This window comes from Tasmannia lanceolata, unplaced genomic scaffold (assembly GCF_043159265.1).
Source record: "Tasmannia lanceolata isolate RefF3 unplaced genomic scaffold, GAP_Taslan_0.1 ptg000016l, whole genome shotgun sequence".
Lineage (NCBI taxonomy): Eukaryota > Viridiplantae > Streptophyta > Magnoliopsida > Canellales > Winteraceae > Tasmannia > Tasmannia lanceolata.
The window spans coordinates 17,504,228-17,521,351 of NW_027518693.1; positions in this window are offsets into that span (position 1 = coordinate 17,504,228).

Sequence of the window (17,124 nt, forward strand, 5' to 3'; positions counted from 1 at the left end):
AGTTAAGGCTAGCGCGGTCCGCCAAGTCAAAAACCCTGAAGAGGTGACTTGGTCACGGTAAGAGAATCGATATAAGAAGGCTACAGCCGGTATCAAGACTGAAGATCAACTGAAGTTCAAGCAAATGCAAGTGATATCTTCAAAACTGGGGGCATTGAAGCTAAGCAATCTTAGGGGTCATAATTAAATTCTTGAGGCATTACTGTTTCAAGGAAGAAGTCCAGTGTTACGATTTCAAAAAAAAAAAAAAAAGAAAAAAAAAGAAAAAGCATTCTTCGAAAGGATAGACTTACCAAATAAAACGTTAACTAAGTCAGAAGCATTACTGTGTCTGTCAGTGCAGTCAGTCAATCTTTGTTATTCTAAGTTCACTCATTCAAAGCTCCTCAATCCTTTGAGTAGTTCCTTTTATCTAAGTTTTCTCTTTAAAAAGAGTCAATCGTCGTCCTTGTGTCCAAACTAATGCAACTGTCTCGGTGAAGGAGGCCCGGCCTCGTCAGTTCATTGCGATTGTACCTGAAAGAGCTCGAGAATCCAGTCAAACAGCTTCAGTTCAAAGATGATTAACCCAGAAGAATTCAGAAGTAGAAACATCAGAAAGCCCAGCTTCCGTAAAAAGATCATACCCCAGGAAGGCATCTTAAGCTTGGAAGAGCCTCAAATGCAATGATGGTCGAGCCAATTTCTCAGAAAGATGAACCGTTAAAATTCAGAATTTCCTTCCAGTTAGTTAAATACTATCCTGGTCAAGAAATGTTTATCAAGAGGCAAGTCCCACTTTTCCATGATTATATCCAAGAGAGCCGTTGTTCTAGATTACCAATTTCAAGTGTCTTGTTCAAGGTTTCAGTCATCCAAATCCCCAAAGACAAGACCAGCAGTCTCTTTGAGAAAAATCTTGTTGAAGTTTCATAAAAGTGTTTCTAATCCATTCTTGTTAGTAATGGTTCTTCGGTTTGCCGTTTCATCATTCGTCAAAGTCCTAGTTTCCGATATCTTTGTCAGGCACGATCTATAACATCCTCGATTTCATTAAGTTCAAAAAAATCAAAAATTCATCAAATCCAATCCTATGTCAAATTCAAGTTCATGAAAAATCTCTAAATTCTTCGTTATTGAATTCATCAATCAAAGCTATCTTGTTTCTTTGAGCCTGTTTGTGAACGGTGCCTCTTTTCTCGAGTCCATTTGTAAATGGTCTCGTCTTCTCCTTGAACCCGTTTGTGAACGGTGTCTCATTTTTCTGAGTCCATTTACGGTCTCATGTCCTCCTTGAGCCCGTTTGTGGACGGTGCCTTATTTCTGAAAAATCAAAAATTCATCAAATCCAATCCTATGTCAAATTCAAGTTCATGAAAAATCTCTAAATTCTTCGTTATTGAATTCATCAATCAAAGCTATCTTGTTTCTTTGAGCCTGTTTGTGAACGGTGCCTCTTTTCTCGAGTCCATTTGTAAATGGTCTCGTCTTCTCCTTGAACCCGTTTGTGAACGGTGTCTCATTTTTTTGAGTCCATTTACGGTCTCATGTCCTCCTTGAGCCCGTTTGTGGACGGTGCCTTATTTCTGAAAAATCAAAAATTCATCAAATCCAATCCTATGTCAAATTCAAGTTCATGAAAAAACTCTAAATTCTTCGTTGTTGAATTCATCAATCAAAGCTATCTTGTTTCTTTGAGCCTGTTTGTGAACGGTGCCTCTTTTCTCGAATCCATTTGTAAATGGTCTCGTGTTCTCCTTGAGCCCATTTGTGAACGGCGCCTCATTTCTGAAGTTCATTTGTAAATGGTCTCATGTTCCCCTTCATCCCGTTTGTGAACGGTGTCTCATTTTCTAAAGTTCATTTGTAAATTGTCTCATATCCTCTTCAAGCCCGTTTGTGAACGGTGCCTCATTTTCTGAGTCCATTTGTTAATGATCTCATGTTCTCCTTGAGCCCGTTTGTGAACGATGCCTCGTTTCTCGAGTCCATGTGTGAATGGTCTCATCTTCTCCTTGAGCCCGTTTGTGAACGGTACATTATTTTCTGAGTCCATTTGTGAATGGTCTCTTATTCTCCTTGAGCCCGTTTGTGAACGGTGCCTCATTTCTCGAGTCCATTTGTGAATGATCTCGTCTTCTCCTTGAGCCCGTTTGTGAACGGTACCTCATTTTCTGAGTCCATTTGTGAATGGTCTCTTATTCTCCTTGAGCCCGTTTGTGAACGGTGCCTCGTTTCTCGAGTCCATTTGTGAATGGTCTCGTCTTCTCCTTAAGCCCGTTTGTGAACAGTACCTCATTTTCTGAGTCTATTTGTGAATGGTCTCATGTTCTCCTTGAGCACGTTTGTGAACGGTGCCTCGTTTCTCGAGTCCATTTGTGAATGGTCTCATCTTCTCCTTGAGCCCGTTTGTGAACGGTACCTCATTTTCTGAGTCCATTTGTGAATGGTCTCGTCCTCTCCTTAAGCCCGTTTGTGAACGGTACCTCATTTTCTGAGTCCATTTGTGAATGGTCTCATCTTCTTCTTAAGCCCGTTTGTGAACGGTACCTCATTTTCTGAGTCCATTTGTGAATGGTCTCATATCCTCCTTGAGGCCGTTTGTGAATGGTACCTCATTGTCTGAGTCCATTTGTGAATGGTCTCTTATCCTCCTTGAGCCCGCTTGTGAAAGATGTCTCATTTTCTTTTTTTTAAAAAAAAAAAAAAAAAAAAAAAAAAAAACCGCTTGAGAACGATCTTTGTTCTTTCTGTTCGGAATCCATTCGAAAGTGGTATCTCATTCTCTCGTTGCTCGTTTGTGAACGGCACCGCATCAGGATTTCTTATTATGTTCTAATTCTAGGATTTCATTTAGAGCCTTGCATTAGGTAGTAAATGTTTGCGTCTAAGTTCCGAGTCTTTTGTCGATTAAAGCTACGCAAAATGGCTCTGTCATTTTGACTTTGGTATTCGATGACTACGTCATCTCTACCAAAGAGGGGCATCTGTAGACACCCCATTTTGCTCTACCTTAATCGATAAAGAAATTAGGGTTTGTTTTCCGTCGGTTTTCCAATGTCTTTCTTTCCCGCATCCGTTTGTTACATTTCTAAATATTTTTGGTCGTTTCCGTCGTGTTTCGTATTTTCCCGCTAAATGTTGAGAAGGATTATTCAGAAAAATCTAAACCAGAGAGAATTGGGACCCGTTTGGTGGGCCCGCATTGGGTGCTTCGATTAAATTTGGATCGAGAAAGTTGGACCCATTTGGTGGGGCCGCATGATGCATTTTGATTAAATTTGGACTCGTTTGGTGGGCCCGCATTGAACATTTGTTTAAAATCGAATCAACCGAGGGCCCACATTGTGGGGCCCGCGTTGTGGGGCCTCAGTGGGGCCTCTTGTGAGGCCTCTTATGAAGAGCAATGATGGTAGCTCTCCACTAAGAAACATGATGGGCCCTCCACTAAGAGCAATAATGATGGACTCTCCACTAAGAAACATGATGGGCCCTCCACTAAGAGCAATAATGATGGACTCTCCACTAAGAAACATGATGGGCCCTCCACTAAGAGCAATAATGATGGACTCTCCACTAAGAAACATGATGGGCCCTCCACTAAGAGCAATAATGATGGACTCTCCACTAAGAAACATGATGGGCCCTCCACTAAGAACAATAATGATGGATTCTCCACTAAGAGGGACAACATGATGAGCTCTCCACCAACATATCTCTCTCTCTCTCTTTCTCTCCCTATATATATCTCCCTTCCCATCCATAAAAAAGAGGAAAAAAAAGAAAGAAATTTATCTTCCATTATCTCTTTCTCTTCCATTATCTCTTCTAATCACTCCCTCCAATCCCTTTCCTCAATATATTCTTCCATCCCTCTCCCTAATATTCTTCTTCCATTATCTCTTCACTCCCTCAAACACTCCCTCTAAACACTCCAGAGAAAGCGAAAGACGGCGGAGCGGATCGGCGGCGGCAGGATTTGTTATATTTTTTTGGATTGGGCGGAGATCTTCACCACAGGTAGGTGCATTGTTCTCAAAATATTTCTGTATTTTTCCGAATTTTTCTGATTTTTTCCGCAAATTGTGTTTTAAAAATGGAAAACTCTTCAAAAAACATCTTTTGACGAAGAAAAATTAAATTATATACCAAACAGATTCTAAAATTAATGAAATTTCGTGGGAAAATAATATGTTACTTATTCATTTTACCATGAATTTTTAAAGATTTTTGGAGTTTATTTGGTATATTATTTAATATTTTCTTTGAAACTTATCAGATTTTAGGAGAATTTTTACTAACATCAGATCATCATTAAAATTCATAAAATTTTTACAGTAGTCTTATCTTCCATATTACTTGTTACTGTAAACGTTTCGTGTTATTTGGATCTGTTTTAATATGGGATGTAGTGTTAATTTATAATCTGGTCTGGAAATTGTAAAATCCGAAATTGATAGTAAATAATTTCTAAAATTCATGAAAATCTCACTGCATGCTATTTTGATTCATATAGTATTTCTGTAGAAATTTCATAGAATTTAGAGTTATATTTCGACTAGTTTATGTGTTAATTGTGCAATCTGGACATTTAATGGTTTAATCAAGATTAAATGTGAATTTAATGTAAAAATATGCAAAACTCATCCTGTAAGCTACATACATTTTCATCTTGCTTCTGTAGAAATTTCAAATCATTTCGAATTTATTTGCAACAATTTCACTTGTAAAACCGCTCATATGCTTAAAATTGATAAAATCCATGGAAAATTCGAAATTAATTGAAAATCATATAAAAATTCCTAAAGAACTTTAAAATTCTGTCACATGTTCACTCCTTAATCCATTGAAACAGAAATTTTAGGATCTTTAGATTTTCCTGGAAAAATGGCCAGTGCATCCATAATCGTATCCCAATTGCAACTTGATCTTTGACAATTTGAATATTTAAGTTATAGCATGTTGTTGGCTCCGAGGTTATTGTCCACGGAAATCCTGAGATTCTGCCAGGCAATAAGATGCTATAACCTAAGTATTAAATTGCACAAGGAAAGAGCGCACGATTCCCTCCTTTGGATGCCATTCAAGGCCGAAATTGGTGAACCCTAGAACCATTGGTAATCCTTAAATGTCTAGAAACTGAAAATCTTCGAAATCTGAAACTCATTAACTTCGAGAACTTAAATCGATTTATCTTGTGTCTTTCGGAACCATTGGATTATGGTTTCCAATCTAAGAACCATTAGAGCCCAATTTAGGAACACTGGTGTCGTGCCGTGTCCTAGGTTTTAGGGAGTCCTAGAGTTAGGAGTCCAGCCTCATCACGGACGCTTGCTATGAATAGCAACCGTACCATAGGTCTAGTTACACTAGTCACCCAATCTTTCCTTAAGACAAGCCTAGTAAACTAGGATGTAGGCAAACCTGCATTAGTCTAAGGGACAACTTGCATTCAGATAAGAATCATATAGCATCTTAGATGAAATCCTAAGATAATAAAATCCTCAACTTGAATTAAATAATTCCTCTTAAAACTGTTGAAACAGTCAAATCCGTCTAAGTCGGTGTCCTAGTTGAGTTAGGCATATGTAGCTTAGCTTAGGTGCACCGAACTACGTCGACTCTGATCCCAGTGAGGCTTGGGTACGTAGGCAGCTTGGATGTCTGACGGCATACCACCCGCGAGTCGGCACCACAACAAATTGTGGTGTTTTGTATATTAATTTTCTTGTAAATACTTAATCAAATCAGTTAGGGTTTTCCATGAAATTAAAATTCTAGGAGAACTTTCACTTAGAATGAATCCAGACAAATTAATAAATCAAGATACACATCTAGGATTCACATTGAAATTAGATTCTAGGATGCATGTCACTTAGTTCGCACATTAACATAGAGTTGAATGAGCCATTTAAAATAAATTTAAAAGAGTTAGCTTTTGGAATCGAAGACCGATTATCGGGCAGGAATGGTGCATGTGGTGGATAACTCCCCATACCTTCCATTCTCGTAACCAGGTAGCGAGTCTAGATTTTTGGTTAATTACGGGTCCTAGATCCCACATCTAGGTGGCGACTCTGTCAGTCTCTTTCGTGTGGAATTCGGATTGCCTTAGTGATCCCAAGTTTACAGGAAAGACAAATTCAAATCAATAATTAAAATGCACACGCCAATCGCGTGGGTACGAGAGACCAAGAGAGAGCGCGCGGCGGCTCGCGCCCCACGCCCCTCTCGCGGGATCATGTCCCACAGACATATATCAAGGCATGGGATCAGCAAGTGAAATCTGGAATGCACTTGAAGCCAAATACTTGGCGGAAGATGCCAGTAGCAAGAAATTCACTGTGAGTCAATTTTTAAATTTTAAAATGGTAGATGATAAGTCTGTTATTGATCAATTGCATGAAATACAACATGTAATTAATCAAATTCATTTGCAAGGCATCCTTCTTGATGATTCCTTCATTGTCCCGTCAATTATTGACAAACTTCCACCAAATTGGAAAGACTTTAGAAAAAGTCTAAAACACAAGAAAGAGGAAATGTCTATTGAAGACTTGGCTCAATGCCTCAGGATTGAGGAAGAGTCAAGAATCAGAGACAAGAAAGAAAATGAAACTGTATCCTCTAAGATCCATTTGGTGGAAAATGTCAAGAATTCGAACCAACAAAGAAAAGGCAATTGGAAGAGAAACAAACACCCTGAAAAGAATACTAATAAGAATAAGAAAAGAAAGGGTGCTTGTTTCAACTGTGGCAAACCAGGCCATTACAAGAGTGAGTGCCGACTTCTTAAGGATAAGAAGTCGGGTGCACCAACAGACAAAGAAAAGTTTGTCGCCATGATTTCAGAGGCAAATATGCTTGAAGATGGCAATGATTGGTGGATTGACTCTGGTGCGACGATGCATGTCTGTAAAGACAGGAACCTGTTTTCAACTTATGAAACAGTTGAAGATGGAAGCGTGTTATACATGGGAAATTCGTCGACAGCAGAAGTCAAAGGGAAGGGCAAGGTGGAACTTGAGTTCACATCCGGCAAGCGACTCACTCTAACCGGTGTCTACCATGTACCAGAAGTTAGAAAGAACTTAGTGTCTGGAAGCATTCTCAACAAGAATGGCTTCAAACTTGTATTTGAATCTGACAAGTTCATTCTTTCTAAGGGGGGTACTTTTGTTGGGAAGGGATATATGTATGAAGGGATGTTCAAACTTAATATCAATAAAGTGAATGTCTTTGCTTATGTTTTGGATTCTTCTTTATCTTTATGGCATAATCGTTTAGGACATGTAAATACTAGGAAAATGAATGATATGGTTAAGTTAACCTTAATTCCTAAATATGAAAATGACTTAGTAGATAGATGTAAAACATGCATGCAAACCAAGATAATCACTAAGTCATTTCCTAAAGTAGATAGAACTTCTAACTTGTTAGATTTAATTCATAGTGATGTATGTGACATACATAGTGTTCCCACAAAGGGAGGTAAAAAGTACTTTGTTACATTTATTGATGATTATTCTAGGTACTGTTATGTTTATCTACTTAGTCATAAAGATGAGGTTTTAGAAAAATTTAAGATTTATAAAACTGAAGTAGAAAACCAATGTATAACAAGCATTAAATGTCTCAGATCAGATAGAGGTGGTGAATATCACTTTCCTCATTTCTGTGAATCAGTAGGCATAGTCCATGAATCTTCTGCCCCTTATACACCACAACAAAATGGTGTAGCAGAAAGGAAGAATAGGACACTTACTGAAATGATTAATGCTATGCTTGTTAATTCTGGTTTAAATAAAAGTTTTTGGGGTGAAGCCTTACTTACAGCTTGTCACATTTTGAATAGGGTACCAAGTAAGAAATCTGATATAACCCCTTATGAATTGTGGAAGAAAAGGAAACCAAACTTAAATTACCTTAAAGTTTGGGGTTGTAGATCTATAGTTAAAGTCCATAAACCTAAGTTAAGGAAATTATGTGAAAAGGGTATTGAGTGTATCTTTTTGGGATATGCTAGTCACAGTAAGGCCTATAGGTTCTTAGTTATAGAACCCAATGATTTTATAGATGTCAATACCATAATTGAATCTAGAGATGCATTTTTCTATGAAAATAGGTTCACTGCAATTCCTAAAGAAATTGAACCTACAACTTCTGTAGATCATCCTTTAGAATCACAAACAGAAGTTGGTAAACCTAGTGTACAACCTAGTAAAATAAGAAGAAGTTCAAGAGATAGAAGGGATAGGAGTTTTGGCCCTGACTTTGTAACCTACCTGGTAGAAGGGACAAGGGAAAAACTCCAAGGTTCTGTCTTGTTAAACTTAAGCATAGAAAGTGACCCTCAAACCTATGGAGAAGCCATAAAGTCACAAGATGTTGCTTTTTGGAAAGAAGCAATTAATGACGAAATGGATTCTATCATGGGTAATAAAACTTGGATTTTGATTGATCTACCACCTGGGTCTAAACCTATAGGATGTAAATGGATCTTCAAGAAGAAGATCAATGTAGATGGGACCATAGAAAAGTTTAAGGCAAGGTTAGTTGCCAAAGGGTTTACTCAAAAACCCGGTATTGATTACTTTGACACATATGCACCTGTTGCTAGGATTTCTACCATTAGAGTGTTGATTGCCCTTGCTTCCATATACAAACTTCACATTCACCAGATGGATGTTAAAACCGCATTCTTAAATGGTGAACTTGATGAAGAAGTGTATATGGAACAACCTGAGGGATTTATTCTGCCAGGCCAAGAGCATAAAGTATGTAAGCTTATCATATCTTTGTATGGGCTTAAGCAAGCCCCTAAACAATGGCATGAAAGATTTGATAAAGTCTTAGTGTCAAATGGTTATAAGATACATGAATCAGATAAATGTATATACAGTAAATTTAAGGGCGGCAAAGGTGTTGTTATTTGTTTATATGTTGATGACATGTTAATTTTTGGTACTGATATTGCAAGCATTCAAAGTACTAAATCATATCTTTCTCAAAACTTTGATATGAAAGATATGGGTGAAGCTGATGTGATTTTGGGTATTAGAATCATAAGACATGACAATGGTCTTATTCTAACACAATCACATTATATTGAGAAAGTTCTTAAAAAGTTTAACCATTTTGAATGTTCACCCATTTCAACACCTTTTGACCCAAATATAAAGTTGTATCTTAATACTGGCAGGACTATCTCTCAACTAGGGTATGCTAGTGTAATTGGTAGTCTTATGTATGCTATGACTTGTACTAGGCCAGACATAGCATATGCTGTAGGTAAACTTAGTAGGTTTACCAGTAATCCTAGTTTTTCTCATTGGAATGCAGTCTATAGAGTTTTAAAATATTTAAAAAAAACTATAGACTATGGTTTATGTTATAGTGGGTATCCAACTGTAATAGAAGGATACTCTGATGCTAGTTGGATAACTGAGCGTATAGACCATTTATCAACCAGTGGGTGGATTTTCACCCTTGGTGGGGGAGCAGTCTCCTGGGCCTCTAAGAAACAGACATGCATAACAACTTCAACTATGGAAGCAGAGTTTATAGCTCTGGCAGCATGCTGTAAAGAGGCGGAATGGCTTCGGAATTTGTTATTGGAAATTCCGTTATGGTCTAAACCAATGCCATCGATTTATGTCCATTGTGATAGTCAGGCCACACTATCAAGGGCATATAATCATGTTTATAATGGTAAGTCCAGACATATAGGACTTAGACATAGTGCTATAAGAGAGTTACTTACTAATGGAGTAGTAACTATTGATTTTGTGAGATCGAGCCAAAATTTGGCCGATCCATTCACTAAAGCTCTTGCAAAAGATCTGGTGTGTAAAACATCATTAGGGATGGGGTTAAAGCCATTAACCAATAGTCACCAATGATGGAACATCAACTCAACACTTGAATAAACATCAAGTCTTGAGTTCAATGAGTCCAAGTACATCATATGGAGTGATTGCAAGCACTATAATCTGTATTATTTGCCATCCCAAGGTAAAGTGCTTGGTACCTGTAATGTTTAAAAGGAGAAGGCTGAGTATTTAAACTCTTAATAGGCTTATAACATAATGTTGGAGTGTCTTAGTTACAGGGGCACTCTTGATAAGCCTACCTATGTGAGTGTGGAAGTGGTGCCGCTTCCTATGAGACCTGGCTAGTCTCTAGAGCGCTCATGAAACCAAGATATAGACACAAGGCCAGTTCATGTGTCGGTTTTAGAAATTGCCCAAAGAGGTGAAATCTTATGTGTGAGACGTATCCGGTTAACCAAATAGAATAGCTAGTTCAAAGATACGTCTACTATGCAATTCTGGTTAACTTTGATATGTCCTCACTAAGTGAAGGTTCAAATCGAGAGATACCTTCATCTATGCATAAGATTTCCAAGCCTGATGAGAAAATTTTCTTTGATTTTGAAAATGGTGGGGGATTGTTAGTGATTTTGCATTTTCAAAATCATGTATATTACATGTTTTAGTGTTTTGGAAAATGTTTTATCAAAAGCGTTTGGGAAAAAGAAAATATTTTCTTGGAAATATTTGCTTTTACAAAAGGATGTAGAAGTGTAGTTGAAAAAGATAGTTCCACATCGGATGAGAGAAAAGAAAGAGAAGGGCTTATAAAGCACTACCTTTTCTAACTCTTGTTGATTGCACATTGGGTTGAACCCATGGTTGGACCCGCGGGACGGTCTCACACGCGCACGCGCGCGCGCGGCGTGGGCAATGGGCTATAGGGCGCATAGTGGCGCTTTATTGGCGCTTTTTTAGGCGCACTTTGCACTTCGCACGTACGTAACGTCGCGAGGAGCGATTGGAGCCTTTAATTTTTCCAGATTTGATCTGCACCGTTGGATCAAGATGAAGGTGGACCGGTCAAATGGTTCGCAGGCCCATCAAGCCGAATGGTATAGTTGGGTTGGGCTTCGGTTCGGGCCTAACGGTCGGCCCAACGGGCCCATGACTCCAACGGTCAAAGGGTGTGATCAAATGGGTTGTGTCCCTTCCCCCAACGGTCATGTGCCAAGGGGGTGCGATCCACACCATAGATGGTTGATCTAACGATGACTGGGTTGGAGAGAGGATTTACTCAAACCAACAGTCACCTCTAGAATCGATCAGGACCATTCAATATCAATGGGTGCGATCTAACGGTCAGATTTCAAACATTCTGGAAAGGTGCCCTGTAGAGGTGTTTTTCACACTGAAAAGACACCAGATGGTCTATAAAAATGTGCAAACTTCAGTCATTTAAGATAGAAATTGAATTGGCAATTCTGACTGATTTTACACTCTCTTCTACACTCCTACAAAAATCCCCAAGTATTTCTACATACTGTTTTTCTTTCTTTTACTGTTCTAGATACTGTTTTTCTGCAGAAACAGAATCTAAAGATTTCTCTAAGGCTTGAAATTTCGGAAGGGCATTTCGGGTTTGATTCCGCTAGTGCTACGCGTCATCAAACATTAGTAGGGCTTCCCTACTAGGCTTCATTGTATCTTGGAGGCAATTCGCGGATCCCCTTTGCACACTACTAGTGGGGGCGAATCTTGTCTTAAGGAAAGTGATATCACGCCTTGAAGCAACAAGTTTCTGTTTTCTATCATCAACAGTACCCTCAACAAATTTTCCAACATGTATGACTATTTTGGACCATGTTTACATCTTATACATGTATGCTTTTACATTCATGTTAGTAAGAATTACTAATAATATAATCATGGGGTAGGCTATTGGGTAGAGTTGGTGACCCAATGGTTACATGGTTTATTATTGGTAGTTTTTGCTAAATGGAATGTTGTGTTTATTATCTAACTAATTTAAAGTTATGATCCTTATGTTTGACTCAAAGATCTTGCTAGCCAAGTGGGAGAATGTTAGGAAATATTCTAACGGTGGATATGGCGGTTGCAAGATCGACGGTCAAGATCATTTGGTGTGAAAAGGTATAAACGTTTGAAAAAAAAAAAGACGTTTGAGGAGAGGGATCGGCGCGATGAGGAGTCGCATCTCTTCCCACAAACGCTTATAAAAAGGAACTCTTGGGTCCTATTTGCACACAACAAATTCGTTTCAATCTTTGAGAATCAACGCTTGGAGAAAGAGAAACCGGTCCCCATCACCGACGGTTGTGTAGTGAAGAGAAACACAAAGAGAAATAAAAACCCAATTCATGGCTTCCGGTATGTTTTTGGTTATTTCAATTCAATCCCTGTTGTTCTGTAATTTTCTCAATGTTGAATCGCCAAGATCTGTTGCCTCTTACAAGGAGATGATGTGAAGTGGCAGAAAAATAAGGAAAAATAACTCTATTTTGAATAGAGTTTTTCTTGTCCCTATTTTTCAGTCTTTTAGAAAGCATGTACCCCAAAATTCTAAGCACACAAGTCATCATCGAAGCGTGGCCTATCATCTCAAGTGAAATAAACCACACCCTTGGTAAAATAGAACCCATGTTTATTACATCCATCGTGGGACTAAAATGTGGACAGGCCATGGTGTATGTTAAACACTCCATAAGGCTGTCTGGCTCAAGCTCATGCTCTTCTTCTTCTTCTACAATATCATATATTATTGAAGTTGAAATACAGAGTTAAACGATGTTAACAGATATAGTAGAATTCGAACTTATGAATCGAGTAATTGAAAACCAAATTTATGAATCGAGTAATTGAAAACCAAATTTCTGATTCAAAGATTTAGATTCATGAACATTACGGGGCTGTTTTGGATAAGCGGATTTTAGAATTTAGATTTCCTCAAAATCCTGGATGAGAGACGAGAGAAGAAAGAGATCGTCGGTCGTCTGTCATTATATGATTTCTCACCCTTCTTTCCGTCGAGTGAGAGAGTAGGATATCGTCCCGTTAGAATTCTCAGGATGGGGCAATGGATTGTAAAATCCATAATTTTACACTGCCTTCAAACTAAAACCTGGATTCTAAAATCCACGTATCCAAACAGCCGCCCCAAGGGGAAGAGAATTCTAAACCCTAGATTTCTTACTTAAATCTAGGACAATGGATTGTAGAATCCTAACCTTTCGATCTAAAGAGGTTTCGGGAATGTGCATTCCTCCTTGGCAGAAAAAAAGAAGGATTGTTGGTCTCACCAGCGATCACAACTATGATCCTAGCCCTTTAATCCATGAAGCCTCGTTTTAGGATTCTTCTGATAAAAGCTAGGCCGTTGATCTTTATAGTGATTTATCTTAGAGATTGGATGCCCATTCGGCATGGAATCAGACCCATGTGAGTCATCTCATGCTGTTCTACGAGATCAACGGTCTTGATTATTTTCAGAGCTGCTCTCTTTCATGTTTTTATCAAGCATATCTTAACCCTCTATTAGTCTTCTTTAATTCCATATACTAATCGCCATTCATCATCGACCGTGTAAGATCTAGACCGTACTTGTGGTGGGTCCTTTGTGAATGTGCCATGATATTTAAATCACGAGGCTTCGCTAAGGCACAACCTCTAATGGCACATCAACTAGATCCTAAGTCTGAAATATTTTTGGATTGTGACCCAGACGTAGCCATAAAATCCAATGGTATCAATGTACAATAATACCCTTCATATTTATGATCATTAATGTCGAATTTTTATATGGTGTAAGGCCTTAAAACAGTACGGTAGGGGTACAACCCCTGATATTTGATCCAACAGCAGCTCACTTTTTGAGAAGCTGAGAAGCTGCTGGATCAAATATCAAGGTTGGTACTTCCACAATACAAGGGCCTTATTGTTGTAAGGCCTTGCACCATATTTTTTCCCACCATAGTTCGGTCAACCAAACATGGGATTTTTATTTTACCGGGATACTTCCAGGCTCTGTTCGCTTGCATTCCCTACAAAGCAAATCCCTGGAAAACAGCCTCTTTTTTCCTTGACAAGACAGAATTCTGGTGTTCACTTGCTTTCCAGTGAAAATAGAATTACACATGTGGAATTTCTGCAATAAGTCAAAAAATGACATGGAAAAGCCCATTTTCCTCTCCTTCAAGGATTTCATTTCCGACCAAAAACACACGGATTTCATTTTCCTGAGAAACTAGTGCAAAAGAAAGGCAGGCAGTTTCCCTGGAAACCTTTTCCTATGCAAGTGAACAGTCCAGAAACAGTCCAGGGAAACCTTTTCCTGCACAGATTCCCTGGATTTCTTTTCCTAATGCCACATCAGATTCCTGGGAAACATTTTCTTTTCCTTTCCCGGAAAAACAAATGAACATGACCAGGGAGTTTTTTTTACCCACCAACCTCCTAGGAAGTTTTTTGTTCCACAAAAATCCTAAGAACCAAAACAATTCCAGCAACCAAACGGAGATATTTGCTTTGTTTGGTTGCTTGAACTGTTAGGAAGGAAAATATTCTTCTGCAAGCTTATTTTTGGTTCCTGGGAGTATTTTTTTTCCTTCCTGGGGTTTCGTGCGGGGTTACTTTGGTTCCTGGGATTATTTTGGTCCCACCAACCAAACATGGGGTTCCTGCGGAAATTCCACAAAAGTCCCAAGAATAAAAAAAATTCCGGCAACCAAACGTACTTGTCTATCCATAAGGGGTAATTTTGTAACATTAAAAACCTAGAGGAATGCTAAACTCATAAGAGCCCTTAGCAAAAAAAAAAGAAAAAAAGGAAAGGTCTCCCCCATTAGTCACAAGCCCTTTATGACAGTTATGACGGTCATAACTGTCATAAAGGGCTTTTGACCAACGGGGGAGCCTTTGTCATAACTGTCATAAAGGGGTTTTACCCAATGGGGGAGCCTTTGTTATAACTGTCATAAAGCGTTTTGCCCAATGGGGGAGCCCTTTTCTTTCTTTTTTTCTTTTTTTTTTTGCAAGGGTTCATGTGATTTTCGCATTCCTCAAATAATAACTTCATTTTTTCACATTTTTTTAATAATGATTATCCTAGCCGGGTAGATCTTTTCACCTTCTTCATGAAAATTTTCTAAAGGATTCATTAGCCGACTCCAACTAGTTTGGGACAAAAGCTTAATTGAGTTGAGTTGACTTTTTAATAATGATTAGGCAATCCAGAGTTCCAGACTCAAAAAGTAAAAGGACAGATAAGGGGGGCTGGAAAATTCTGGTTTAACACGGTACTAGTTCAAAAAGACAAGCTGGTATAATTTTCCTTGATTATAAGTAATGTATTTTTTTTTACTGTATATTTGCATACATACAATAACTTGTATGATGGGTAAATTCCATTGTGAAGACAGTAGAGAAAAAAGTAAAAAGAGGAAGACATAAACAGCTAAATACCCATTAAACAAGATCTTCAACTCTTCTCAATTCCACATACAATGAAAAAAGAGAAGAAGAAATTGGAAGTAAACAAAACCATTCATGATTATAACTTAATCATGAATAATTAGATATAATCATTCACCCAAAAGACACTGCCAAAGGTTTGTAGTTGCCCATATGATCTTATTAGAATCATAATTAGCGTCACTACCATCGTCATCGGCTCATCGCGTTCGCCGCCGTGGCCGGACATCACCGGAATTGTAAGGATTCCGGTTGGGACTGAAGTCAAGAAGAAGCAAGAGAGACTCCATGGATGAAAGGTTTAATGCTTAAAAGAAGGTTTTGTGGGTATAGTGCTTTTTGTAGGGTTAATGGGAGAGAATCTTCCCAGCATATGCTTGAAGCCACGTCTCTCTTTGCTTTTCACTTTGTTCTTTTCTAATTTTTTACCCTTTCCATGTGGGGATAGATGCGGAATCTACCTAAGTTGATTCCCTTTGGTTCTGTTTAGATTGCAAGAAAAAAAATTCTGATGGAAAACTTTTTTCTAGGCTTTTTTTTCTTTCCATGATTTACAAGGAAATGATATTACTATGGTTATATTAGAGGATATCATTATTAATTGATGGGCCCTCTAAATAAAAATTTAATAGGTTTGGTTCATGTTACCTTTTTTCATGTCTAAAAAAATAGGCAATTTTAGAAATATTTTTCCTTTCCAAGGTTTTCCAAAAAATTACGAGAACCCATGATTTTTTTTTTCATTAAACATTAGCTTACCAAGTGTTGAGAGAAGGCGAGGGAGAGTGGGAAAGGTGGAGAATTGAGAGGGGATGAGTGAGGAGATGATGTGAAGTGGCAGAAAAATAAGGAAAATTAACTCTATTTTGAATAAGTTTTTCTTGTCCCTACTTTTCAGTCTTTTAGAGAGCATGTACCCCAAAATTCTAAGCACACAAGTCATCATCGAAGCGTGGCCTATCATCTCAAGTGAAATAAACTAGGGCTGCAACTCGAGCCGGGTTTTACCCGACCCGCATTGACCCGACCCGAAAATTGCCTGGGTTGGGTTCAGGTTTCATGGGTTTCGGGTCGAGCCGGGTTGAGCATTCAAAAGCCCGCATGAATCTCGGGTCGAGCCGGGTTTGAAGGGGCCCGACCCGACCCGACCCGAGTTACAAAAGTTATAGTATGTACATTTTTTTCTATTGTTAGTTAAAAGTTAAAAGTGAAAACCCACGCACCCACTGTTACTGTATGTGAGTGTAATTTCTCCTTCTATGAGTGAGTTGATTCAAGTGTTTGATTCAACATTGTTTGATTGTAATTACAACATTGTTTAATTACAGCATTGTTTGATTCAAGTGTGATGTGAGTGTAATTACATCATTGTTTGATTCAAGTGTAATGTGAGTGTAATTTCTGCTTCTATGAGTTGAGTTGCCTTGCCAAACAAGAATTTTCCTTAAAAAATTGCGTCAACGTGAAAAAACCTGACCCGACCCGAGATTTATCATGGGTAGGGCCGGGTTTGGGAATTATGGGTTTTCCGAAAAAAAACCCGACCCGAGATATTTCTCGGGTAGGGTTGGGTTCTCCAAAACCCGACCCGCCCGACCCGAGTTGCAGCCCTAAAATAAACCATATCCTTGGTAAAATAGAGCCCCTGTTTTAATACGTCCATCGTGGGACAAAAATGTGGATAGGCCATGGTGGCAGACCGACGAATTGTATTGTAGGAGGATAGGTGCAAATAGTCAGGTTATCATTTTTTGGGATTTGCTAGGGACAACGCAGAAAGGCAGATGAATTAAATGAAGAAGAAAAAAATCTGCTAAAAATTGAGCATGTGCGGCTGCTCTCA